This window comes from Mobula hypostoma, chromosome 27 (genome assembly GCF_963921235.1).
Source record: "Mobula hypostoma chromosome 27, sMobHyp1.1, whole genome shotgun sequence".
In the NCBI taxonomy this organism is placed as follows: Eukaryota; Metazoa; Chordata; class Chondrichthyes; order Myliobatiformes; family Myliobatidae; genus Mobula; species Mobula hypostoma.
The window spans coordinates 31846854-31873333 of record NC_086123.1 but is presented as its reverse complement, the minus strand read 5'-3'; the positions used below and the strand labels follow the sequence as shown (position 1 = coordinate 31873333).

At 42.4% G+C, this 26480-nt stretch overlaps 1 protein-coding gene across 5 annotated transcripts in view; it reads right to left on the bottom strand.

Annotated features, from left to right (window-relative positions):
• LOC134338343 (probable E3 ubiquitin-protein ligase HECTD4) overlaps window positions 1-26480 on the bottom strand; it is a 291135-nt gene that overhangs the window by 247707 nt on the left and 16948 nt on the right. The gene's annotated exons all lie outside the window — the stretch shown is intronic.

Sequence of the window (26480 nt, the reverse complement as noted above, 5' to 3'; positions counted from 1 at the left end):
CTCAAGGACATCAATTTTCTTCATTTGAAGCCATGGTTGCTCTGGCAGTATGCTTCGGGCTGCTGTCCTGCTAAAAGAGGAACTTCCTCCCCAGTTTTAACCTTCTGGCAGAGGCTGGCAGGTTCTTGTTCAGGATCTCTGTATTTAGCAGCATTCATCTTCCCATCAATCCTGACCAAATCTCCAGTCCCTGCTGCTGAAAAGCATCCCCATAGCATGATGCTACCGCCACCATACAGAAAGGAAGGAGTTATGTACTGATGGGCAGTATTAGATTTATGCCACACATACCACTTAGTGTTGAGGAAAAAACTTCCACTTTAGTTTCATTCAACCATAAGACTTTCTTCCACATCTTTACAGTATCTTCTAAGTGAAGCTATGCAAAGTCTTTACAGGCAAGATATACTCAGACCCTGCTGAGGATGTGTTCCTTGGAGGGGGAGCGCTATATAAATCAGGGTCATTATAACATTACATAAATGGACATGTGTGCCTGAGTTTTAAAAAATCAAACCCCAGATATATATTATTTTATGTATATACAGTAATTCACGGAGTAATAAACACGCAAATAGGCCTAACCTGTACATCAATGGAGCAGCAACATATCACAGCAGCGGTGGAAGGAAGCGGATGTTGGTTACATCTTACAGGAGAAACCAGGCAGTGAGTCCTCCTCTAGCTTTGGCTTCTTCTTCAAGTAGGCAGTCAAATCTCGACGCCGTTTCTTAAGTTCCTCTCACGAAACAGTTCTTGGTAGCAGGAAATCATGTCGAGAACACCTCTCTTTGCCTTACAGCTTTGCTCCTAGGCAGGGTTATTATTGATGAACATTGTAAATTTCAAGGAGGTGCCAACATCAACCTGACGCTCACCAGCTTCCCAACGCGTATCACTTGCAGTTTTACATCCATGCTAATGCTTTTCCAAGACATCTTAGATGTACTACTCTTAATGGAAGATGCAGGCCATTTTCCAGGCAATATGGGTGGAAAAAAATTATGGAATCAATTGGCAGGGCAGCAAGAACCTTTATACATGTGGGGGAGGCAAAGCATGAACTAATACATGATTGGCTGTGAGCGGCTCAGAGTGTACGCAAAGCACTTTCACTAGCTGATTGAATGTTTACTGTAATGGTGGCTGCTCTTCAGGAGTTTTAAATACTTTGAATTTTTGTCATTTTAAAAAATTTCAATAAAGAATTGAATAACTGTGTTGTAATGAATCAGCACTACACACACGTATACAAACACACATATATCATCTTTTTATTTTTATTTTTTAGCCAGAGCTACCTCCTTGCAAATCTTCCATAAATATCCTTTTTCTGCAAAGCCTTAGAAATTGTGGATGCATGAACTTGATCTTCAGTTGCAGCCTCTGACTACTGCAGCTCACTGTTGGTATCACAGTAGCATCTCTCACAAGTGCCATTCTTCTCTGACAACTTAAGTTTAGAGGGGCTGCCTGACCTATGCAGTCTGGCTGTGATTTCATATTTTCTCCACTTTTTCCACAATGGACGGTGTTGAGCTCTGAAGCACGTTCCGTACCTTTGAGGTGGTCTTGTACCTCTCCCCAGATTTGTGTTTCTCTATTACCATTTCCCTGACTCATCTTGAATACTCTTTTGTCTTCATTTTGGTTGTTGATAATCTACAAACGTTTGTACTTAGAGAGAGGAGGTATTTATCCTCATGAATTCATTAAAAAGAGGTAATCCTCCAGTTTTCTACATCACCAATGTGGGTGAGTTGGTAAGGTAATATATTGCACCTGAGGTAAGTTAATGTAGTAATTATAAAGGGGATGAATACTTTTTTTAGCATCACAGTTTTGGTTTTTATTTTTTAGTAAACTGATGACAGGTCTTGGATTTTGGATTTTTTTTTCTTTTGATTTGACATGATGCTCAAAAATCTTACTTCAATAAATTTTCAATTTAGAAACTGTAACAGTAAAATGTCATTCAGCAAAAGGTGGAGAACCAACTGGCAGATGACTCAATACATCTACATTCTTATCACACTGTCCATTCTTGCAGTCCACAATGCAATCATTTGCAGTCTTTGTTAATGTCCATTTCTGAACTTTGGGTGGAGAACATTTCTAAATCTTTTGTTTGGTTGGGAGTCTCTCTTTAAAAAGAGCTGCATCAACACCAATCAGTTGTCTATCTCTATTGTCCATATAATTGAACAAAAGCATGCTATCAGCATGAAGCAACACATCACAAGGACAGCAGCCACAGCTTCATTAGATCGTTTTTAAACAAGCTGCTCTTTTCACTCCTTAAATACAGTTTGTTATTTCTTGGTCTATTTCTACTGTTGTCTTATGTCAACCATTCATCTAGGGACATGGTCTATCAAGCTGACATGAAACAGCAACAGGGGAGGCCTAAACAGGACATCTAATTAAAGTCGATTGGCATAAATGCTTCCAACACTGCTTTAACTTTGTCCACTTTATAGCATCACAAAACAAACTACTACCAATGTAACAAAGTATGTGTTTTATAAACCATACTCCTACCCCCTCTCACCTTCAATGCATGCCCTCTGGTATTAGACATTTCAACTCTCGGAAAAAGACAGCACCTGTCAACTCTTATCATAATCTTATAAACTTCCATCAGATCTCCAATCAGGCTCTGCCACTCCAGAGAAAACAACCCTGTACTATATTCTATTACAAAACCTTTAATTTGAAACAGACCAAGATGAAAATTTATCACTGTGTACTCCATTGAACTTTTCTTCAACTTTTCAACTGTTCGATAACCATTTCAATATATAATGTTTGGTATAGGTTATGCATCGTAGAATAGAAAAGGAACCTCACCTTCTAAAGAATTTTAATTTCCGTCCCTGAAATCATACTTGGATTATCATTAAAGTCCTAGAGGGTACTTTCCCCTATTAGATGAGGCATAAAATATAAGAGTAGAGGTACTATGCTAGGGCTACAAACAACATACTTACAGATTGACTACTACATAACACAATGGTTGAAATATAGTGCACTCCTTTTATAGAGCAATTCTACAAAACTGTATCCTGATTTTCTATAACACAAATTATTGACAATTGACAAAACTTGTCCTTTTGCATTTCTCTTTATTCATTGTTCCTCAATAATTCTGTAATAGTGAGTTTTTGTTCTATATTGGTACTAACTTGTGAATTCCTTAAAGGTGATTTTCTGTACTTCCATAAACACAGGGGTGCACTGAACAGAACACACGGTTGTGCCAGATAGTGCACAAAGGAGACTTACAACAATATCGCCTGGACTGGATGATTGAAGTTATGAGCAAAAATGGGATAAGCTAGTGTTTTTCTTTGGAACAGGTGCAGGTAAGCTTGAAGGGATATAAAAAATGATGAAGTGTCCAGTCATTGCAATGAACAAAGTTGTTAAAATAGCATAAATTTAAACAAAGTGGTAAAAAGTTTAGAAAGAAAATGTGGATAAATATTTTCAGTGAGTGAATGGCAAAGGCCTAGACCTTATTGTCTGAAACTGTGGCAAGGCCAGAAACCTTTATCACATTTACAAAGTACATGTCTGCACTTGTAAAGAGCTGCAATATGCATAGCTACAGAACTGGTACTAGAAGGTAGGGTTAAACTTGAACAACAGGAATTCTGCAGATGCTGGAAATTCAAGCAACACACATCAAAGTTGCTGGTGAACGCAGCAGGCCAGGCAGCATCTCTAGGAAGAGGTACAGTCGACGTTTCAGGCCGAGACCCTTCGTCAGGACTAACTGAAGGAAGAGTTACTAAGAGATTTGAAAGTGGGAGGGAGAGGGGGAGATCCAAAATGATAGGAGAAGACAGGAGGGGCAGGGATGGAGCCAAGAGCTGGACAGGTGATAGGCAAAAGAGATATGAGAGGATCATGGGACAGGAGGTCCAGGGAGAAAGACTGGGGGGGGGGGGGACCCAGAGGATGGGCAAGGGGTATAGTCAGAGGGACAGAGGGAGAAAAAGGAGAGTGAGAGAAAGAATGTGTGTATAAAAATAAATAGCGGATGGGGTACGAGGGGGAGGTGGGGCATTAGTGGAAGTTAGAGAAGTCAATGTTCATGCCATCAGGTTGGAGGCTACCCAGAAGGAATATAAGGTGTTGTTCCTCCAACCTGAGTGTGGCTTCATCTTTACAGTAGAGGAGGCCATGGACAGACATGTCAGAATGGGAATGGGATGTGGAATTAAAATGTGTGGTCACTGGGAGATCCTGCTTTCTCTGGCGGACAGAGCGTAGGCATTCAGCAAAGCGGTCTCCCAGTCTGCGTCGGGTCTCGCGAATATATAGAAGGCCACATCGGGAGCACCGGACACAGTATATCACCCCAGCCGACTCACAGGTGAAGTGTCGCCTCTCCTGGAAGGACTGTCTGGGGCCCTGAATGGTGGTAAGGGAAGAAGTGTAAGGGCATACGTAGCACTTATTCCGCTTACAAGGATAAGTGCCAGGAGGGAGATCAGTGGGGAGGGATGAGGGGGACGAATGGACAAGGGAGTCGCGTAGGGAGCGATCCCTGCGGAAAGCAGAGAGGCGGGGAGGGAAAGATGTGCTTAGTGGTGGGATCCCATTGGAGGTGGCGCAAGTTACAGAGAATAATATGTTGGACCCGGAGGCTGGTGGGGTGGTAGGTGAGGACCAGGGGAACCCTATTCCTAGTGGGTTGGCGGGAGGATGGAGTGAGAGCAGATGTACGTGAAGTGGGGGAGATGCGCTTGAGAGCAGAGTTGATAGTGGAGGAAGGGAAGCCCCTTTCTTTAAAAAAGGAGGACATCTCCCTCGTCCTGGAATGAAAAGCCTCATCCTGAGAGCAGAATGCGGCGGAGATGGAGGAATTGCGAGAAGGGGATGACATTTTTGCAAGAGACAGGGTGAGAAGAGGAATAGTCCAGATAGCTGTGAGAGTCAGTAGGCTTATAGTAGACATCAGTGGATAAGCTGTCTCCAGAGACAGGGACAGAAAGATCTAGAAAGGGGAGGGAGGTGTCGGAAATGGACCAGGTAAACTTGAGGGCAGGGTGAAAGTTGGAGGCAAAGTTAATAAAGTCAACGAGCTCAGCATGCGTGCAGGAAGCAGCGCCAATGCAGTCATCGATGTAGTGAAGGAAAAGTGGGGGACAGATACCAGAATAGGCACGGAACATGGATTGTTCCACAAAGCCAACAAAAAGGCAGGCATAGCTGGGACCCATACAGGTGCCCATGGCTCTTTTAGTTTGGAGGAAGTGGGAGGAACCAAAGGAGAAATTATTAAGAGTAAAGACTAATTCCGCTATACGGAGCAGAGTGGTGGTAGAGGGGAATGATTCGGTCTGGAATCCAAAAAGAAGCAGAGAGCTTTGAGACCTTCCTGATGGGGGATGGAAGTATATAGGGACTGGACATCCATGGTGAAAATAAAGCGGTGGGGGCCAGGGAACTTAAAATCATCGAAAAGTTTAAGAGCGTGAGAAGTGTCACGAACATAGGTAGGAAGGGATTGAACAAGGGGGGATAAAACTGTGTCGAGGTATGCAGAAACGAGTTCGGTGGGGCAGGAGCAAGCTGAGACAATAGGTTTGCCAGGACAGGCAGGTTTGTGGATCTTGGGTAGGAGGTAGAAACGGGAAGTGCGAGGTGTGGGAACTATAAGGTTGGTAGCAGTGGATGGGAGATCCCCTGAGCGGATAAAGTCGGTGATGGTGTGGGAGACAATGGCCTGGTGCTCCTTAGTGGGGTCACGATCGAGGGGTAAATAAGAGGAGGTATCCGCGAGTTGTCGCTGTGCCTCGGCAAGGCAGAGGTCAGTACGCCAGACTACAACAGCACTCCCCTTATCGGCGGGTTTAATAATAAGGTTAGGATTAGTGTGGAGGGAGTGGAGAGCAGAGCGTTCCGAAGGAGTGAGGTTGGAATGGGAACAAGGTGCGGTGAAGTCGAGACGGTTGATGTCCCGTCGGCAGTTAGCGATAAAGAGATCCAGAGCAAGCGGAAGACCAGAGCGGGGTGTCCATGAAGAAAAGGAGGGTTGAAGACGGGAGAAGGGGTCATTGGTGGGGGTGGAAGAGTCCTTGCCGAAGAAGTAGGCTCGGAGATGGCGGAAGAAGAGTTCCGCATCGTGGCAAACACGAAACTCGCTGAGGTGTGGGCGAAGGGGGACAGAGTGTTCTGCCTCCGACAGTTGAAGGTCGGAGGGGATGGTAAAGACCCGGCACGGATGAGAGCTGGGATCAGAGGGGGGAGGGGGGAGGCTGGGGGTGTCAATGGAGAGAGGGTTGGGGTGAGAGGAAGATGGAGCCTCTGAGGACCCAGGAGCTGACGATGGGATCTTGGTAGCTTTTTTGACCGGTACGTTTACGACACAAAACTGCATTAGACTTCAGGCCTACACAGGACTACATAAAGTGCACAAAACAGTGCAAGACAATACAATAATTAATAAACAAGACAACAGGCACAGTAAAGGACAAATTAAATATAATAATGATGTAAATGTACATAATGTTTTAGCAGGAATTGAGCAAAAATTGCGGGGAGGGGAGGGGGAGAGTGTGTGTGTGTGTGTGTGTGTGTGTGTGTGTGTGTACACACACACACCAGCAGTTATGGTTGAAATGACAATAAAAGCAACTTGACTTGACATGCAAGTTGATTAAATTACTTTGCTGACATGAGACAAGGCATTTAGATTTGCTGAACAGCAGCGTTTCAACAAAGCTGCTGTGGATTTGCTTGCAAATGCCAGTTTTGCGGATGCAGTGTGTGGTGTCTGTAATGGCGGAAAGCGAGACCCCGATGATCCCTTCAGCTGACCTCACTATCCGCTGCAGGTCTCAGATGAAAATCAAATAGATGACTTCATCCCTTTGGTAATGCAATTTGTTTACATTAACTAAAATAAAAGAACCCATCGGTAATTGTGAAGCCATGCTGTTACACAGCTGATCCAAACAATAAAGGATAACTCAATGCAATTCAACCATTAGCAAAACACAGCTCCAATGCCAAAACAAAAATTTCAAGGCAAGCAATGCTTAGATTTTTCAGAAGGCAGGGGAACTGCTTTGCTGAGCACTTTCATTACATCTGCTCCTAAGTGGGGGGTTTCCTTGTGGCTACTTATTTCAATTCAACTTCTCATTCCCATCCCGGCATGTTGGTCCATAGCCTCCTTTTTTGCCTATGGTGAGGCCACAGTCAGTTTGGAGCCGCAACAACTCATATTTCACCTGGGTCACCTCCAAACTGATGACATGAACATTGATTTCTCTAACTTTCAGTAATTTCTCCCTCCTTCCCTCCTCTCTTTTTCCATTCCAGCTCCCTTCTTACCCTTATGCTTCTTCTCAACCGTTTGTCACCTCCCCCGGTGCCAATCCCCCTTCCCTTTTTCCCCCATAGTCCACTCACCTCTCCTATCAGATTCCTTCTTCAGCCCCCTTTGCCTCTTCCACCAATCACCTCCCAGGTTCTTGTTTTATTCCCCTCTCCCACACCCATCCACCTTCCTGCTCACCTCGTTTTGCGCAATATCTAACAGCTGGTATACTTGCTCTTTTCTCAACCTTCCTATCCTGGCTTCTTTCTGTCCATCTTTCTGGAGGTGTTGAATTGTCTTGGCCTGAGATGTCGACAGTTTAGTCCTCTCCATGTATGCTGCCTGACTGGCTGAGTTCCTCTGGCATTTTGTGTGTGTTGCTCTGGATTTCCAGTACAGTCAGAGCCTCTTGTGTTATTTTAAATATAATCCATCCAAAATATTGGCGGTAGGAAACCACACCCACTTCAAAGATTCAAGAACAGGTTCTGGAGATTAGCATTACCTTGACCTTGCACAACAACTCCCTATTCTACTAATTCCATATTCAGTTAAACACCTCTTCTCTCGATATTTCCTACATTATCAGTTAAAGCTCATTCACTCCCGGTGATGTTTTAAAGTTAAACCCACACATTTTAAGACTAGCATAATTAGAACAAATATTGACTGTAAAACAAAGTCTTAATCACTGATCCAAGACCAGTGCTCTAATGGTAACAAATTAAATTACAGCTTTGATTCTAAACTGGGTGTGCAAGTATGCAAATACTATCGAAACAGCAATAGGGCCTTTGCACTGTTTTCTGATAGTTCAATCAATTAGATTATGTTAACATACAGTACTCATGATTTTAATACAAAAGGTACAATTGGTGTCAAGTGTACAATTAATAGAAAAAGTATAATTGATGCAATTATTTACCGTCTCCAGTACAATACAAATATCAAAATGAACAACTTGAAACAAATCAATATGAAAAGAATCTGCCCTGAAGCCCACCAAGCAGTGAAGTGGCACACTGCTACAACTATCCTGAGATATTCATTGTTCTTTCACTTCAACAACCTTCTCTTGACCAAAGTAATGTCAAAATATACAATGCAGAATACCCTGCCAAATTTCCCCCTTAGATACAAGTAACTTGCTTTAAACTTAAACTTGTTTCACATACACCCATACACATCTCAAACTCTCGGAAATTCACTTGGCTTTTGCATTTGCCACAAGTTTTAATCATGTTGGCTAACTTTGTTGGTAAGCATTGGAGCAGTAAGGCATTAAACTGGGGGGACAGATTCCCATTATTAAAGGCCTAGTCTCCCGCAAAAGTGCCGTAGCAGGCCATAAATCGCTCCCAATAGTCTGGTCCTGATTCCCCAGGCTTAGGTTTGCATTCAAGTACTTTAGTGATGTTTACAGGTTGCTGAAGAGCCCTTTCCAAGGCTTGAATAATCTGGTCTGTCTGTTCATTCTCATTATGGTTCCCCGCCTGTAACTCCTGATAGGTTTGGTATCTTAATTCTGCCTTCCATTTCTGTCCCTCATCAACATTGCGAATTATACAGCAGAAACCGAATAAATCTTGCTGGGTCGCACTATGCATTTGTATAGTACTGCGAACATACTGAGAAAACTGTGCTGGGTTTTCTTTCCTATCTGGGTCCTGATTCATGATCATTATTATTTCTTGAGGCTTCCAAGGTGCATACACAGGAATCACTGAGGGCTGTCCCTCCTCCGCTGCTCGTGGACTGGGCAGCATTAGGGTGGGCAATTGTCCTGGTGGAGCCGTTAACTCTGGGGTTTTATTGGATTCTTCCCTCCACGTCTTGGAACAATCCTCACTATTCCCTTTATGGATCTCAGGGTATAGGGACCTCCCCTTCCCTGCTGCCACTGTTTTACCTGAGCGGCCACCGTATCTGAATTGGGGTTTGGGAGCACTGGGTGCACTTGATGCCTGGTTAAGGTGGGGGTGTACAATGGGTGCCCACTCCTTATCGCGGTCACTGCCTTCAAACAGGGTCGGAATGCCAGACATGGGTTCAGGATCCCTCGTTTCCCTATTAGTTCGAACATTCCTGCCCTTCTTTCCTATCTAGGTCAGCTTGAGTTTGCTTACGTTGTTTTTTCCGCTCCCGTTTTTGGCGCCCATCCACCCATTCACGCTCCGCCTTCAACGTCTCCCAACTTTTTGGTGTTCCTTCTGCAGTACATACCTCTATCCCTTTGTCACACGCATTATTCCTCCAACTTGCTAATAATGTACTGTTCCACTTTACATCTGCCTTTTCCTTCCATTCCTTTATCAACAATTTCCACTTCTTTCCACAGTTCTTTTTCCATATCAAATTTACTGCTTGTTCTCATGAGCTAATATCCCAGGTTCCCCGCCAGTGGCCACATTCTGTTCCCCAATTTCTTATTCAGCGCCGCACTCAACATTCGCAAATCTTTTTCTTTGTCTGGAAAACTCTCACACATATTGTGTGGGGCTGTTCCTGGCCCACTCGTATCAATCGACTGCAATTGACCCATGTTCTCTAAGTAATCTACCCAGCACAAAGCCTCCTGCTCAATTAATAAATTAGATAAAATTACCCAGCTTGGCACCTCCTGCCCAATTGATAAATTTACCCGGCTTGGCACCTCCTGCTCAATTAATAAATTGATCCGGTACCACCTCCTGCTCAATTTATAAAATTTGCCTACCTTATACCAGTCTCACAGCAGATTCTTTCTCGATCCCGTCAAGGTTATGCGATCAGCCTTGGGCGAGGGACCGTGCCTCCAAAGGAAGTAACGGAGAGCGACAAAAGGTAAAATACCTATTGGGCGACCAGTCGGTCTCCGCAGTCCCCAGAGTGGTCCAGCCATTACTCAGCCCATCTGCTTGGCACTCCCTCTATTGGGATCCTGTTCGTGACGCTAAATGGTAAAGTTGAATCTGAATAAAACTCGGGAGACCAGCTTCTTATAGTTACAACAGTTTATTGCACACCCTCCTGCAGGAGTTTGAGACCCAGTTGTCAGAGGGAAGTAAGTACTGCCACCATCCGACAAGTGGGCCCACTCTTCCCAGTTACAGCCGTATATTTACACATAGTAAGCCTCATCATACATTACTGTTGCAAGATGTCATTTGAACTGGTATGCCCACCAAGTCTGTTAGTGAGAAACTTAGTTACAGATAAGAGAGTCCATTAGATCAAGGCTTAATTACAGATGGATGTGTTGTCCAGTCCTTATCAGTTATTCCCTTTGCTAGGCCCTGACTTAATTACAGATGGATGTTCATTCCTGTCCTTATCAGTGAGTCCTCCTCCCCTACTCAATATTTCTCCGCAAGCCGAGGAGAACTGGTAATCAGCCTGTCTTAGCTAACTGCTGAAGACAGTTTACTTCAGTTCAAAAATTCCTATTCAGTCCCAATTATTCTTTTAGCCAGAGGTTACAAAGGTTCAAAATGATTCTTTTAATATCCCAATTCCTCACATCAGCAATGCAGAAAAAGGTGCACCTTCACCACTTCTAACCAGGACAGAGAAATGCAGAATATTGAATCAATGTTCCTGCTGGAAATGAATGCTAACATCATCAGCTTTCACAAAAGCTCAAGAACTGACCTTTGAAAAGAGAAGCACTTATTCATATGCCTTTAAAAGCAAGATAGTCAATTGCTAATGCACTCTCTAACAAACAATAAATTAATTCTTAATGACAGTGCAGTTATAAAAAGAGCCTTAGAACTGAAAAAATATTTGGGGAGGGGAATGCTCTAATGTCTTCCTTATGGGTAACCAGCTGACAATGTAGAATCAAAATCTTTTATATATGATTTGAGTTCACAGGCCTACAACTGAGAATCCATGGGAATGAAAGACATACCTCTATTTGCTGATTGTCAGACCATCATTTGTAGATGAAGGAACATTGATATGAATCAATGAACAATCATTCTGCCTAGATAAAAATCTGTCCCTGAAGTACTATTTACGTGACTACATTACCAACAATGGCCTGGACAGTAGCTCGAAAGGATCGCGAAAAGAACAGAGAAGTCAAACATTAAAGGTTGAAGGAGCCGCAAAATGTGAGATGAGTTAATAAGTTTCATAACAGTAGGTAAAGTGTAAATCAAAAATTAGGAACATGCGATAATGGTATTAGGAGACTATCATCTCCAAATTTGCCAAAGCAACTTGCAAAAATAAGACTGGTTTTCTCAGAAATTAACTGTTCTCCAGGTTAACTCATTGACAAATTATCAAGGTTAACAGCTAATTTAAGTCCAGCACTGTTAAATAAGAGAACTAATTAACAAACTTGTGGCAAATGCAAAAGCCAAATGAATTTCCGAGAGTTTGAGATGTGTATGGATGTATGTGAAACAAGTTTAAGTTTAAAGCAAGTTACTTATATCCAAGGGGGAAATTTGGCACGGTAGTCTGCATTTTTCATCAAAAGATAGGCAACGGCAAGCATTTCATAGATCAATTCATAATTGTGTACATACGATCCCCTGAAAAACATAAATTTCATGAGGAATGTGGTACATACATGGATAAACCAAGAACAATGGTCTAAGATTAAAAGGAGACAGTGTTGACAAAAACAATAAATCTAAGGATTGGTGTAATTTAAACAATTTGTAAAGAAGAATGTAAAAAATAGGAAGAAAATGTAAAATGGGAAAAAATCTGGCAAAATATTTTAAAGGATCAAAGAACTTCTACAAAATAAACTGGCTGTTATTGGTTAGTTGTATATTAATAGTGGAGTGCCATATATATCATGCCTCGGTTATTTATTATCCATAACACTTACTTATTTGAAAAGATTTGCTCCAAGTTTGCTGGCAATTAATATTGGATAGGAAACTGATCTGTAACAAAGATGACTCAAAGATTTACTTGACAAAGAAGGCAAGTTGGTTACAGAAATTTCTATATCATAGAGGTAAAGCAGAAAAGAATGAAAAGGCAAGCAGGATTACCGACGCATGAGAATTTAAGTCATCCTGGATACCAATTACAAAATCAACATGCCTTTATATTTTATTTACTTTTTTTTTTATTTATTTACTTATTTGGCAATATAGCATAGAGTAGGCCCTTCCAGATCTTGAGGCCACAATGCACTAGCAACCCCCGACAAACCCAATTAACCCTATCCTAATCATGGGACAACTTACAATGACCAATTCACTTACCCAGTACGTCTTTGGACTGCAGAAAGAAACCAGAGCACCCGGGGAAAACCCACGCATTCCATGGGGGAGGATGTGCAGACTCCTTACAGAACCCTGAACTCCACAATGCCCAAGGTTTAATAGTGTCATACCAACCGCTACACTACCATGGCGCAATCAGCAAACAATTAGAGCAACAAGGAGTGTGTTTGACATAAGTAAAACCAGCAAATGTCAGAAATACTCAGCAAGTCAGGCAGCATGCATTGAGAGAAAGAGAGAGTTCAGGTGATGACCTTTCATTTGCTGAAATGCCATGGACCCAAAATATCAACTCTTTCACCCTCAACAGATGTTGCCCAATATAGTGAATATTCTGTGCTGTTATTTTAGAATTTTCGGAATTACTTTTTTTTGACTTTTTAAATAACGTATTGTAAGTGTTGCTGCAAATATAAAAGGTACTGGTGAGACAACATACTGTAGTTGGTGCAATTTCTTTAACTTTCCCAGGGTGCAACAAAAATTACGCTAATGTTACCTTGGATGATTGGGATTTGTATCATGAAGAAGTTGTGCTAAGTGCACCTATGCAAATCATACACAGACAAGGGAAATTTCAATGAAAGGTCTAAATTTTCTGGAAGGCTTGACAAAACAACCTTAATGAGTCCCACCCACAAACTTAAGAGCTAGGTGATCCAGGGATAAGAAATTAGTTTTTAATGGAACTGACAGCCAAATTCCTTTTGGTTGTTACAAAACCCTTCAAATTTCTTAGCCCAGAGAACTTGGTCTTCAAACATGTTCAAGACTGAAATGCAAAAACATGGGATATTGGGAATGTGGGCCCTTTGCTCAGTTTTCAATTTATTGAATGTCCTACTTCTGCTCTCTATATTTTTTGCTCTTAAGACATTTTGATTGATTTCAGTACATCCAGTGATAATAGTGCCTTATCAATGTCTGAAACATTGTTAGCTGCACCACTGTGAAGAGACCTTCTTTACAAAGAGCAGGACAAACAACAAAGAATATTAACTTAATCAACCTCATCATTCCATCCACAGACCTGAGCATGTGGAAATAATAAATCTATGGAATAAAAATATTCAAGCAAACTATCAAAACCACGAAAACCACAAAAGTGTTAGACTGAACTAACTTTGGCCATAAACAGATGTGAATTTGTGTTATGCACAAATGAAAACCCAACAACTGATCTAAAAAAAACTTTACAAATCAATCTCTAGTTAGAGGATTGCTTTGGCAGCATGTCCTGCTTCTAACTTATTCCTGTAGACATAGAAATAGTCTGATCTGCTCAAGTCCCTGGTCAATAATGCTTTCCAGTACATTTGCACAGTAGTTAGCGCTGCTACCAAACAGCTCAAATGACCCTCATTCAAACTCAATATCAGGTGATGTCTATGTGTAAAGGCTGATTTATACTTGTGTGTACCAGCTTACGCAAGTGGGCTATGCCGTTGTGAGCATTTATACTTGTGCGTTGATGTGTCTGTATCACTCTGCAATTCGCGCACATCACGCATGCGCACACACCTGCCCATGCAAGGCTTCATGGTCATGGTAGTCTTGTCGGGGTAAACAAGTTTAAAGTGAGTGTCTTTTTTCGTAAAAGTGAAATGTGTCCTCCATAATTTCAGAGGTCTGTAAAGCTTCATGGAAAGAATTGCAGCCAGAGTTCCTTCCCTGCCCTTCAGTCACCCAATGGGAAGCTATTGCAGCATAGGAGGAAATGCGATGCTACCAAGCGGACCACTCACAGTTGTTGCGGTCTGCGTTGCCGCGATGTGTAGTTACATTTTGGGAGAGGTGCGCGTCAGGCTACGGCATAGGGATGCGGCATACGGCGTAGGCTCTGTGTAGGGTTCGCGGCTAAGCCATACCTATGGCGTCGAGTTGACGCACAAGTATAAATCAGCCTTAAGTTGCATATTCTTCCTACAAGCACACGGCTCTCTTCTGAGTGCTCCAGTTTCCTGCCACATCTTAAGAACGTGCTGGTAACTAAACTGGCTATTGTAAATTGCCCCAAGCATAGGTAGATGATAGGAAAATTAGTGAGATTTTGATTATATTGTCAAGGGAGAATACATTAAAGTGTGATAACTGAAGGAATGAAAAAGATGAGAACACAGAAAACTAACAAGCTAACAGGCCTCCTACATCAAAATATGAGAATATAAGAACTATGAGAATGTCAACAGCAGAGGTTTGGCAATACTAATGACACTGAACCACAGAATGATTACACTACAAAAAGATGCCATGTGGTTAGACATCTCTTTTTGGAAAAGGCTACCAAAATATTGCCCAGATTGTACTGTATCCATGCACTGGAACTTTAACAGGTCTTCCAAGTCTGTGAGGTCTGTGATTAGTGGTGTTCTGCAGGGATCTGTACTTGGACCTCTGCTGTTTCTGATGTATATCAGTGACCTGGATGAAAATGTAGGTGGGTTGTTTGGTAAGTTTGCAAATGATACGAAGATGGATGCTGTGTGGATAACAGAGAAGACAGGCAAAGAATACAGTGGGATATAGATCAGTTGCAGAAATAGCTGGAGAAGTGACAGATGAAGATTAACTTCACTAAATGTGAAGTATTGCATCTTGGTAGGTCAAATGGAAAGAGGCAGCACACTGTTAAGGGCAAGACCCTTAAGTGTTCAGGCCCAAGTTCATAGCTCCCTGAAAGAGTCTACAGTTTGGTAGGGTGGTTAGGAAGGCATATATATGGCAGGCTTGCCTTAAGTAGTAAAGGCACTATGTTCAAAAGTCAGGAAATCCTGCTGCAGCTTAATAAAATTCTAGTTAGGCCACGTCTGGAGTACCGCATACAGTTTTGGGCACTCCATAAGATGTCGAGGCTTTGGAGAGGGTGCAGAAAAGGTTTACCAGTATGCTGCCTGGATTAGACCACAAGGACATAAGATCATAAGATATAGGAGCAGAATTAGGCCATTTGGCCCATCAAGTCTGCTCCACCACTTCATCATGGTTGATCCAATTTTCCTCTCAGCCCCAATCTGCTACCTTCTCCCCGTATCCCTTCATGGCCTGACCAATCAAGGATCTATCAATCTCTGACTTAAATATACATAAAGACTTGGCCTCCACAGCTGCCTGTGGCAATGAATTCTACAGATTCACCATTTTCTGGCTTAAAAAATTCCTCCTCATCTCCGTTCTAAAAGGAAGCCTCAGAATAGACTGGCAGTCTCCTCTGGTCTTAGACACTCCCTCCACAGGAAACATTCTCTCCACATCCACTCTATCAAGGTCTTTCACCATTTGATAGGTTTCAATGAGGTCACCACTCATTCTTCTGAATTCCAGTGAATACAGACCCAGAGCCATCAAACGCTCTACATATGACAAGCCATTTAATCCTAGTATCGTTTTCACGAACCTCCTTTGAACCATCTCCAGTTTCAGCACATCCTTTCTAAGATAAGTGGCTCAAATCTGTTCACCATCTTCCAAAGTGAGACCTCACCAGTGCTTTATAAAGTCTCAACATTATAGCCTTGCTTTTATATTCTAATCTCATGAAATGTATGCTAACATTGCATTTGCCTTCCTCACCACAGACTCAACATGCAAATTAACATTTAGGGAATCCTGCGCAAGCACTTTGCTCCCGACACAGTATTCTATCTGCCCTTTCTTTGTCCATCCCCCTAATCTGTTTCAGTTCTTCTGTAGCCTCTCTACTTCAAAGGGAGCGGAAGTAGAGAGGCCTTCTGAAAATCCCAGGACATAACTGATTCTTTCTCTATCCTGCTGGTTATTTCTTCAAATAATTCCAACTGATTTGTCAGGCAAGATTTTCCCTTAAGGAAACCATGCTGACTATGGGCTCCAACATCTCCCAATCACTGAGATCCGACTAACTGGCCTATAGTTTCCTTTCTTCTGCCTCTCTCCCTTCTTGAACAGTGGAGTGACATTTACAATTTTCTAGTATTCCAAACTATTCCAGAATCTAGTGATTCTTGAAAGATCATTACTAATGCCTCCACAATCTCTTCAGCCACCTCTTTCAGAATTCTGGGCTGTACAAAATCTGGTCCAGGTGATGTACCTACCTTCAGACCTTTCAGTTTCTCAAGAATATTCCCTCTAGTTACAGTAACTTCACACACTTTGTGACCTCGACACCTGGAACTTCCACCATACTGCTAGTGTATTCCACTATGAAGACTGACGCAAAGTACTTATTCAGTTCGTCCACCATTTTGTTGTCCCCCCTCCACCATTACTACCTCTCCATTTTCCACTGATTCAATATCCACTCTCACCTCTCTTTTACACTTCATGTATCTGAAGAAACTTTTGGTATCCTCTTTAATATCATTGGTTGGCCTACTTTCGTATTCCATCTTTACCTTCTTTATGACTTTTTTAGTTGCCTCTTTTGGTTTTTAAAAGCTTCCCAGTCCTCCAACTTTCCACTAATTTTTGCTCTATTATATTCCCTCTCTTTGGTTTTTATATTGGCTTTGACTTCTCCCGTTAGCCATGGCTGTGTCATCTTGCCCTTAGAGTATTTCTTCCTCTTTGGGATGTACATATCCTCTGTCTTCAGAACTGCTTCCAGAAATTCCAGTCATTGCTGCTCTGCCATCATCCCCGCCAGTGTTATTTTCCAATCAATCCTGGCCAACTCCTCTCTCATGCCTCTGCAAGTTCCCTTACTCCACTGTAATACTGATACATCTGACTTTAGCTTCTCCTTCTCAATTTTGAGGGCAAATTTGATCATATTATGATCACTTGCCCCCAAGGATTCTAAATTTACCTTAAGGTCTCTAATCAATTCTAGTTCACTGCACAACACCCAATCCAGAATAGCTGATCCTCCAGTGGGCTCAACCACAAGCTGATCTAAAAAGCCATCTCGTAGGCACTCTGGCATGTTCTCTATTGAAAGGTTGGACAAACTTGGGTCGTTTTCTCTGGAGCAGCAGGGGCTGAGGGGAAATCTGATAGAGGTTCATCAGATTATGAGAAGCATAGACAAACAGTATCTTTCCCCTACCACCCCCACCCCACCAAGGTTGAAATGTATAATACCGAAGGGCATATATTTTAGGTGAGAAGGGACAAGTTCAAAGGAGATGTGGGGGGCAAGTTTTTTTAAAATTTCCCCACAGAGAGTGATGTGTGTCTGGAATGGGCTGCCTAGAGTGGTGGTAGAGGCAGGTAAATTAAGGACTTTTAAGAGACATTTAGATAGACATTTGAATGTGAGGGAAATGGAAGGATATGGACATTGTATAGGCTGAAGGGATTAGTTTAGTCAGCCATTTTATATTATTTATTATTAAATTTAATTGGTTCAGTACAACATTGTGGGCCAAGGGCTTGTTCCTGTGCTGCTCTTGCTCAGAACTAGAGAACCAGTGGTATCAAACTAAATTTTTCCCTCGCATATATCTCTGTATGGGTTAAAAAAACTGAGCTACTGGTCTAGCTTTGAGATGGGAGATCAAATATCAAAATTGTGGGGATTGCCAAAAGGAAAATGACTGAAATAGGCTAACATTTTCATAGCAGTATGAAAGATGGCCATTTTCTTAATACATCAAAGGGGCTTGCCCATATCTTAAAATACTTTTCCTTGTCAGGATAAATAAAGACAATGTTCATGCCATCAGGTTGGAGGCTACCCAGACGGAATATAAGGTGTTGTTCCTCCAACCTGAGTGTGGCTTCATCTTGACAGTAAGAGTAGAGGTGTGTGTTGTTATGGCATGGAATACATTTTTTTATTTCAATAACAAATATCTAATGGGAAGCAAACCAACAATATAATAACTACATTAATGCTACAGAGAATCAACCACACTGAAGACAGCAGTGATTATGAATAGTTTCACTATTTTGGATGTAGACTACATATCCACACAGATACTTTTAACACATATAGCAGATCTGCAACCAAATTAGTAAACACAGTTAATTCTTACTGCAAAATGTTGTTTCATGATTTAAATCATGAACATTAAAACAATTAAAACTTGCGAATCAACCCTTCAACAATTACAGGCAGCGGCAAGAATTGAACCCGGGTCACCTGTACTGTACAGCACTGTGCTAACCACTACACTTACATAGCATATCCTTCAGCCTTACTATTTATTGCAACACCAAGAAGTTTATCTGCCATATTCAATCATTTGATCTCACCCATCAGAAATATTCCTATCTCCTGCCCATTTTTTCCCCACATTCTATGCAGCTGAAAACTAACTTGCTTTCTCTCTTTACCAGTTTTTATGAAGGAAATCATTCTTGAAATAATTAACCAATTCTCCTTCCATAGATGCTGCCTACTCTGCCATGTTTCAAGCATTTTCTATTTTTATTTCAGATTTCTGGCAACTGCAGCTTTATTTTAATACGAGGAAGAGGCTGACCTGCGTTTCACTAAGGACTCATCCAAGACTGGCACATCCAGTCAAAAGGCCTTTCAAAACGATACTTCTGCGTAACACATTTACCAGAAAGCTATCCTACCCAAGATCCACAAACCTACCTGTCCAGGTAGACCCATTGTTTCTGCTTGATCCTGCCCCATCAAACTTGTATCTGCCTACCTCGACTCCACTTTATCCTCCTTGGTACAGTCTCTTCCTACCTACATGGGTGACATTTCACACGCCCTTGATTTTTTCAATGAGTTGTGAAGTTCCCTGGCCCTGATCATCTTATCTTTACTACGGAAGTCTAGTCCCTAAACACCTCCATCCCCCACCAGGAAGGCCTCAAAGCTTTCCACTTCTTTCTGGATACCGGACCCAATCGGTTCCCTTCCACCACCACTCTCGTCCGTCTGGTGGAATTGGTCCTCACCCTCAATAATTTCTCCGTTTCCTCTCACTTCCTCCAAACAAAAGGTGTAGCCTTGGGCACACGTGTGGCTCCCAACCATGCCTGCAGTGGAACAGTCTATGTTACAAGCCTACACTGGTATCACTCCCCAACTTTTCCTACACTACATTGACAACTGTATTGGAGCTGCTTCCTGCCCCCATGCGGAGCTTGTCAACTTTAACTTTGCCTCCAACTTCCACCCTGCCCTCAAATTTACCTGGTCCATGTCTAACACTTCCCTCCCTTTTTTTGATCTTTATGCCTCTATCTCTGGAGACAGCTCATCTACTGATACATTTTATAAACCCACTGATTCTCACAGCTACCTGAAATGTACCTCTTCCCACCCTGTTACTTGTAGAAATGCCATCCCCTTCTCTCAATTTCTCTATCTCCGCTGCATTTGCTCTCAGGATAAGGCTTTTCATTCCAGAATGAAGGTGCTGTCCTCCTTCAAAGAAAGGACTTCCCTTCCTCCACCATCAATGCTGCCCTCAACTGCATCTCCTCCATTTTGCGCACGTCACCCCATCCTCCCGCTACCCCACCAAGGATAGGGTTCTTCTTGTCCTCACTTACCACCCCACCAGCCTTTGCGCTCAGCACATAATTCTCCATAACTTCCACCATCTCCAATGGGATCCCACCACTAAGCACATTTCCCTCCACCCCCCACTTTCTGAAGGGATCACTCCCTACGCAACTCCCTTGTCCATTCGTCCCTCCCCACTGATCTCCCTCCTGGTACTTATCCTCGCAAGCGGAACAAGTGCTACACCTGCCCCTACACCTCTTCCCTTACTACCCTTTAGGGCCCCAAAAAGTCTTTCCAGGTGAGGCAACACTTCACCTGTAAGTCTGTTGGGGTCAACCACTGTATCCGGTGCTCCTGGTGTGGCCTCCTGTATATTGGTGAGACCTGATGTCGATTGGAAAACCACTTCACCAAGCACCTATGCTCCATCGCCAGAAAAAGCATGATCTCCCAGAGGCCACCTATTTTAATTTCACTTCCCTTTCCCATTCCAACATGTCAGTCCATGGCCTCCTCTACTGCTGCGATGATGCCACACACAGGTTGGAGGAACAACACCTTATATTCCACCTTGGTAGCCTCCGACCTGTTGGCATGAACATTGATTTCTTGAACTTCTGTATTGCCCCCACCTCCTTTCATCAATCCCCATTCCCTTTCTTTCACCTTATTTCCCTGGAAATTGTAATAATTTTGCACGCAATAGCTATTCTATATCACTTTCTAATTTTACTGAAATATTCACATTGACCAATCAGCAAGGCCAGATCAAAATCCATTCTAAGAAATACATGGACTGGAGGGTTTAAGTTTATAAGGAGAGATTGGATAGGCTAGGACATTTTCCCTGGAGTATAGAAGGCAGAAAGATGAATTTAGAGGTTTATAAAATTACCAGAGGCATATGTATTGTTAATAGTCAGTCTTTTAGTAGGGTGGAAATGTCAAATACCAGAAAGCATAACTTAAAAGTAAAAGCAGATTTTTAAAGGGAATCTGATGGGGCAAGTTATTCACAATGGATAGTGGAATAACTGCCAGAGGTGGTGTTAGAGAATGCTGCAATGACAAATGTCTTAAAAAACATCTGAACAGGCAAATAGATAGGAAAGATTTAAAAGGATGTGGGCCAAATGTAGGCAAATTGAAATTGCATATCTTGTTTGGTGTGGATAATTCAGACCCAAAGACCTGCTTCCATGCTGTACAACACTGTGAATCTGATTAATGACACTCAATTGAAACTTTATCAGAACAAGAAAATTCAGTGGTTTTCTAAGCTTACATCAAAGCTTTCTTTGCCCTTTATGCAAGGTTAAGTGAAGGGAGGGAGGAGAAGATGGTGGTGCGATGCAGCGTGCGCGGCCTCTACGGTGAAATGATATCATATTTGTAAGTAGGATGCCGTGCACAATCCTGATTTGATGGAGACAGATGTGAGAAGCATGGAGGAACATCCGGAGAAACTTCTGAAATGCCCGGTTCGCTGCCACTGCTACTGTGCGATCGAGAATCTGCGGAGGGGAAGGCCCCAAATCCTCGGCTTTGCCTGTTGCTGGCGGCCGGGGCTGGGTCGAAGCGCTCGGCAGAGATGGTGCTCGGTATCGGAGGGCTGGTCGGAGGTTCGAAGTTTTCGGACGGACTGAGAGTCGGATTGTGGTCGGGTGTTTCCAGGATGCTGCTGCATCAGCAAGTTTGCGGCGCTGGAAGCTCATGGCAGGGAGAGTTTTCTTCCTTCTACTGTCTGCATGAGATGTTGGGACTTTCGAGAGACTTTGAGACTTTTTTTTTTACCATGCCCATGGTCTGTTCTTCTATCAAATTACGGTATTGCTTGCACTGTTGTAACTGTATGTTATAATTATGTGGTTTTTGTCAGTTTTTCAGTCTTGGTCTGCCTTGTGTTTCTGTGATATCACACTGGAGGAACATTGTATCATTTCTTAATACATGCATTACTAAATGACAATAAAAGAGGACTGTGTGTCCTCATAATCTAAATAGAAGCCATATATTCAATTGCAAGGTGAAAACATTCATCTGTAGTAATAATAATTGATGCTATATACTAGTGGCCCCCAACCACTGGGCCGCAAAGCATGCGCTACCTGGCCGCGAGGAAACGATATGATTTGGCGATAGGAGTCAGCTGCACCTTTCCTCATTCCCTGTCACGCCCACTGTTGAGCTTGAATGCACGCGAGGTCATGATCCGCGCGTCATCCATGTCAGCGTAGGAAGGAGATAACTCCTCGAGCTTGCTGATGACAACGGGCTGAAAAGTATGTTTGACATAACATCTCTGCCGGCATTCTGGATCAAAGTCAAGGCTGAATATCCTGAGATAGCCACGAAAGCAATGAAAAAGTTGCTTCCATTTCCAACATATCTCTGCAATGAATGCAACGAAAACTAAATTGTGGAATAGATTGGACATAAGGAACCCCCTTCGAGTATCGCTGTCTCCCATCACCCCTCGATGGGACCGTCTTGTTACAGGGAAACAAGCCCAGGGCTCCCACTGATTCAGCGCTATTGGTGTGTTGCAATGATTTTGTTATGTTCATACGGGGAAAATATGTGCTGTGTGTTTAATATCCAAACGTTATTTAAAATGTTATGATGCTATTGACTTATATAACCATATAACAATTACAGCACGGAAACAGGCCATCTCGGCCCTTCTAGTCTGTGCCGAACGCTAATCTCACCTCGTCCTGCCGACCTGCACTCAGCCCACAACCCTCCATTCCTTTCCTGTCCATATACCTATCCAATTTTTCTTTAAATGATAATATCGAACCCGCCTCTACCACTTCTACTGGAAGTTCATTCAACACTTACTTCAAGCTCCCCTGTCCTCCCCTGATAATTGACTTATCACTATATTCATGCGAGGAAAATATGCGCTGTGTTTAATATTAAATTCGTTAGATAAACCCTTTTAGAAACGAAATTGAGTGTATTGGCCACTTATCACTGATATTCTGGTCGTTATTTGGGTTATTTACTTTTGTGACTGAAAACCTGCATGAAGTCAGTCACATTTTAACTCATTCTAATTTGAAATCACTTACGGAAAAAGTGATCAGTTACACTGCAGCTAAATACAACTTCTAAAGATATTCTTCAACTATATCATATTTGGGTAATAATTAATAAAAGCTGCATATTGAGGTCCTCGCTCTGTATCATTCAATGCACTGATTAAATTGACACCCTGTTGTAGGTGAGGAAACAGATTCGATAGGTCTCAAAGGCGAGGACTCTGGACACAGTCATAGTAGTAAAGGATTTTATTTACAGAAGGTGAACGTGGGAAAATGGCGACAGAAGCAACACGCACACGCACACAATTTACAGTAGTCGGATCAGCAAATACACACACGCGGACAATTAATAAAATCGCGTGGGAACAAAGTACACGCACACACACACATACAACCGAGGGAAAAGTCACTACGATACCCCGACACCCTTGACTCTGTGCGGGCACGGCTCATGATATTTGGGACCATAGCCACACCCCTAACCCTATTCAATGCACAACTCACCAACGGCAGGGTGGTCCCTCGGAGGTAGCAAAAAAGAGAAAGGGTCAAGCACACGTGGCTTCCTTTATAGTGCAGCAGGGCTGATGAGTCCAGCCCAGGTGGTTCACAGGGAAGCCAGTGGCTCAGTGCCAGCAGGGTTAAGCTGATTACAAAGGCCAATTGTCCGAGGTCAAGTACAAGGCTAATTAAAGGGGCCAGTGGTTAGGTGTACATTGATGGGTGAGGAGGGGTCAAACCTAGATTGGCAGGTGGCATGTCTTTCGAGCAGGTAAATGGGCAGTGCTGTCCGTGACAGTCACAACCCCTCCAATACACACCCTTGAATCAGATTTTTATCAACTCCTCCGACCTGTGCCATCAATGCATTCATTTTGCATGAAGGAAAATAATACCAATGTGATTTTTTTTAAAAACTCCATTCCTTTATTACAATAACAAAATTCAAAACTTCATCCCTCAAGTTTCTCTGGCTCAGAACACTTTTACAATTTGTTTATCATGTTAAAAGAATGCAGATTATGCAAGAATGTACTCAAATAGGCAATGGTTAGATGGCATTTCTCTAGGCCAATATGGCCCAACTTCTTTCAAATTTGTTAATAAATTATAAACCACTATAATACAGATCACAGGAATGAAAGGGTTACCATTTGAGGAACGTCTGGCAGCTCCTGGGCTGTATTCCCTGGAGTTCAGGAGAATGAGGGGGGGTCTCATAGAAACATTCCAAATGTTAAAAGGCCTGAACATATTAGATATGGCAAAGTTATTTCCCATGGTAAGGGATTCTAGGACAAAAGGGCTCAACTTCAGGATTGAAGGACATCCTTTTAGAACTGAGATGCCGATAAGTTACTTTAGTCAGAGGGTGGTAGATCTGTGGAATTTGTTGCCACAAGCGGCTGTGGAGGCCATGTCATTGGGTGTATTTAATGCAGAGACAGATAGGTTCTTGATTAGCCAGGGCATCAAAGGGTATGGAGTGAAAGCAGGGGAGTGGTGATGACTGGAAGAATTGGATCACCCCATGACTGAATGGCAGAGCAGACTCGGTGGGCCGAATGGCCTATTTCTGCTCCTATATCTTATGTTCTTAAAAATTCTGTTCAGTTCATACCCATTACTTACTGCCTGTTATGCCTTTGGCATTTAGATCCTCCATCTGTCTGTCCTTTGCCATCACACTGTCGCACACATATAAAGAAGGATTCTAAATTGCAGCTTCCAAACTATTTATTCTTGACCAGTCAGCGTTGTTAGCCCTGATATAAACCCCCGAACCTGGTGGACCACTCTTAGTCTGGCTTCTACCTTTTGACCTGTTTGGCACATGCGACCCTGCGAACAGCCAAAGCCCCAACTCCAGCCAGCATAGCTCTCCAGGTCATTGACACACGCAAGCCTCCAACCCCTGCAACAAGATTGCGGTCTTCTTGGAGGTTTATACCCATTAAACCATTCATAATGCCAAACAAATCACCAAAGGAAAAAGCCAAAATTTGTTAACTGCAGAAATGTCATTTACACTCGCAACTGATCTATGCAACAATTCTTTAATACTTTTAAGTTCAAATTCTAGGTCAAGTTTATTGTCATTCAACTGTATGCATCTATATCTTCAAATGAGACAACATTCCTCTGGACCAAGGTGCACAACACAGTACATATAACTCACACACATAACAGATACAGTAATATTACCACAAATAAATATTACTCAAATCTCGCAATGTCAACTTGCATTCATGGACCTCTCCCATGGCAGAGCCTTCAGCATATAAATAAAGTAATGTGAGATGCAGATGTCAGCTACAAACCTGGCTTAGCAGGCTGTCAAAATTATGATTACTCTGAATGACCTAACTAGGCACAGAATGCTTGGAGATATTTCTCAGCAGCAGTGAATCAGTTAGTAGAACTGCTGCCTGAGTTCAGTCCTGACCTCTTGTGCTGTCTGCATGGGGTTTGCATTTTCTCCCTGTTATCAAGTGGGTTTCACCCAGTGCTCTAGCTTCCTCCCACATTCCAAAGACTTGGGTTGAGGCGGGGAAAGAGGGAAAAGAGGGTAAGTTGATGGGGATAGGAGAGAACAAAATAGGACTAGTGTAAATGAACGCTTGATGATTGCCACAGACTTTATGAACTGAAGAACCAGGAATCCGAGTACCAAGGAACTGCCTCAACTGCACAATTCACCACGAGACTACATGACAGGTCCAACATCAGAGGCAACTCGAAGTCTCAAAACTAGTACAAAGCAACTATGGAACTTCTATTTACCAGAAAAGCACAAAAACTGCTGTCAGTTGAAACTGTGCAGTATTTAGTGGCACAGGAATGGTGTGTCACACTAGCCACCAAGAAAGGCATGCTTTCCTCCAGCTCCAAATGGGGGAATATTTGGATGTAAATTAAAAATTCTTAATAATGTTAACCAGAACAGAAGACCAAGAAGAGATGCATTGCAAAAAATTGCAAATCCTTAAGATGAAACAAAAATACAGTATATTCAATCGTCCCTCTACTTCTGTAATAATTATAACAGCACAGGTGGGGGAGATCTTACACTTCCAGTCCTGTCAATACCAATTAACACCATGTCCAAAATGTTCAAGTTTTATTTTAAACAGATAGTCCTTTGTCTAAAGATAGTTTGCAAATTATGCTCAAAATACTTACACATGCATGGTTAGATAGAGATGGCACAGAGAATCTTTCACAAAATGTAGTGACATTCATATAATCATGTAATGACTACGTTCACAATTAGTCTCTTAAAATAATCACCTTTGATGACTATATTCTTTCCCATTTTTAGGTTCATTATATTAGCAATATTCAGCATGATACTTCCTAACACCCCTCAGTAAGTTAAAGATGACAATGACTTCAACATTGTAAACAATCACATGAAATGTATTTCCGGTTACTACAACTTTAAGATGTGCCAGATT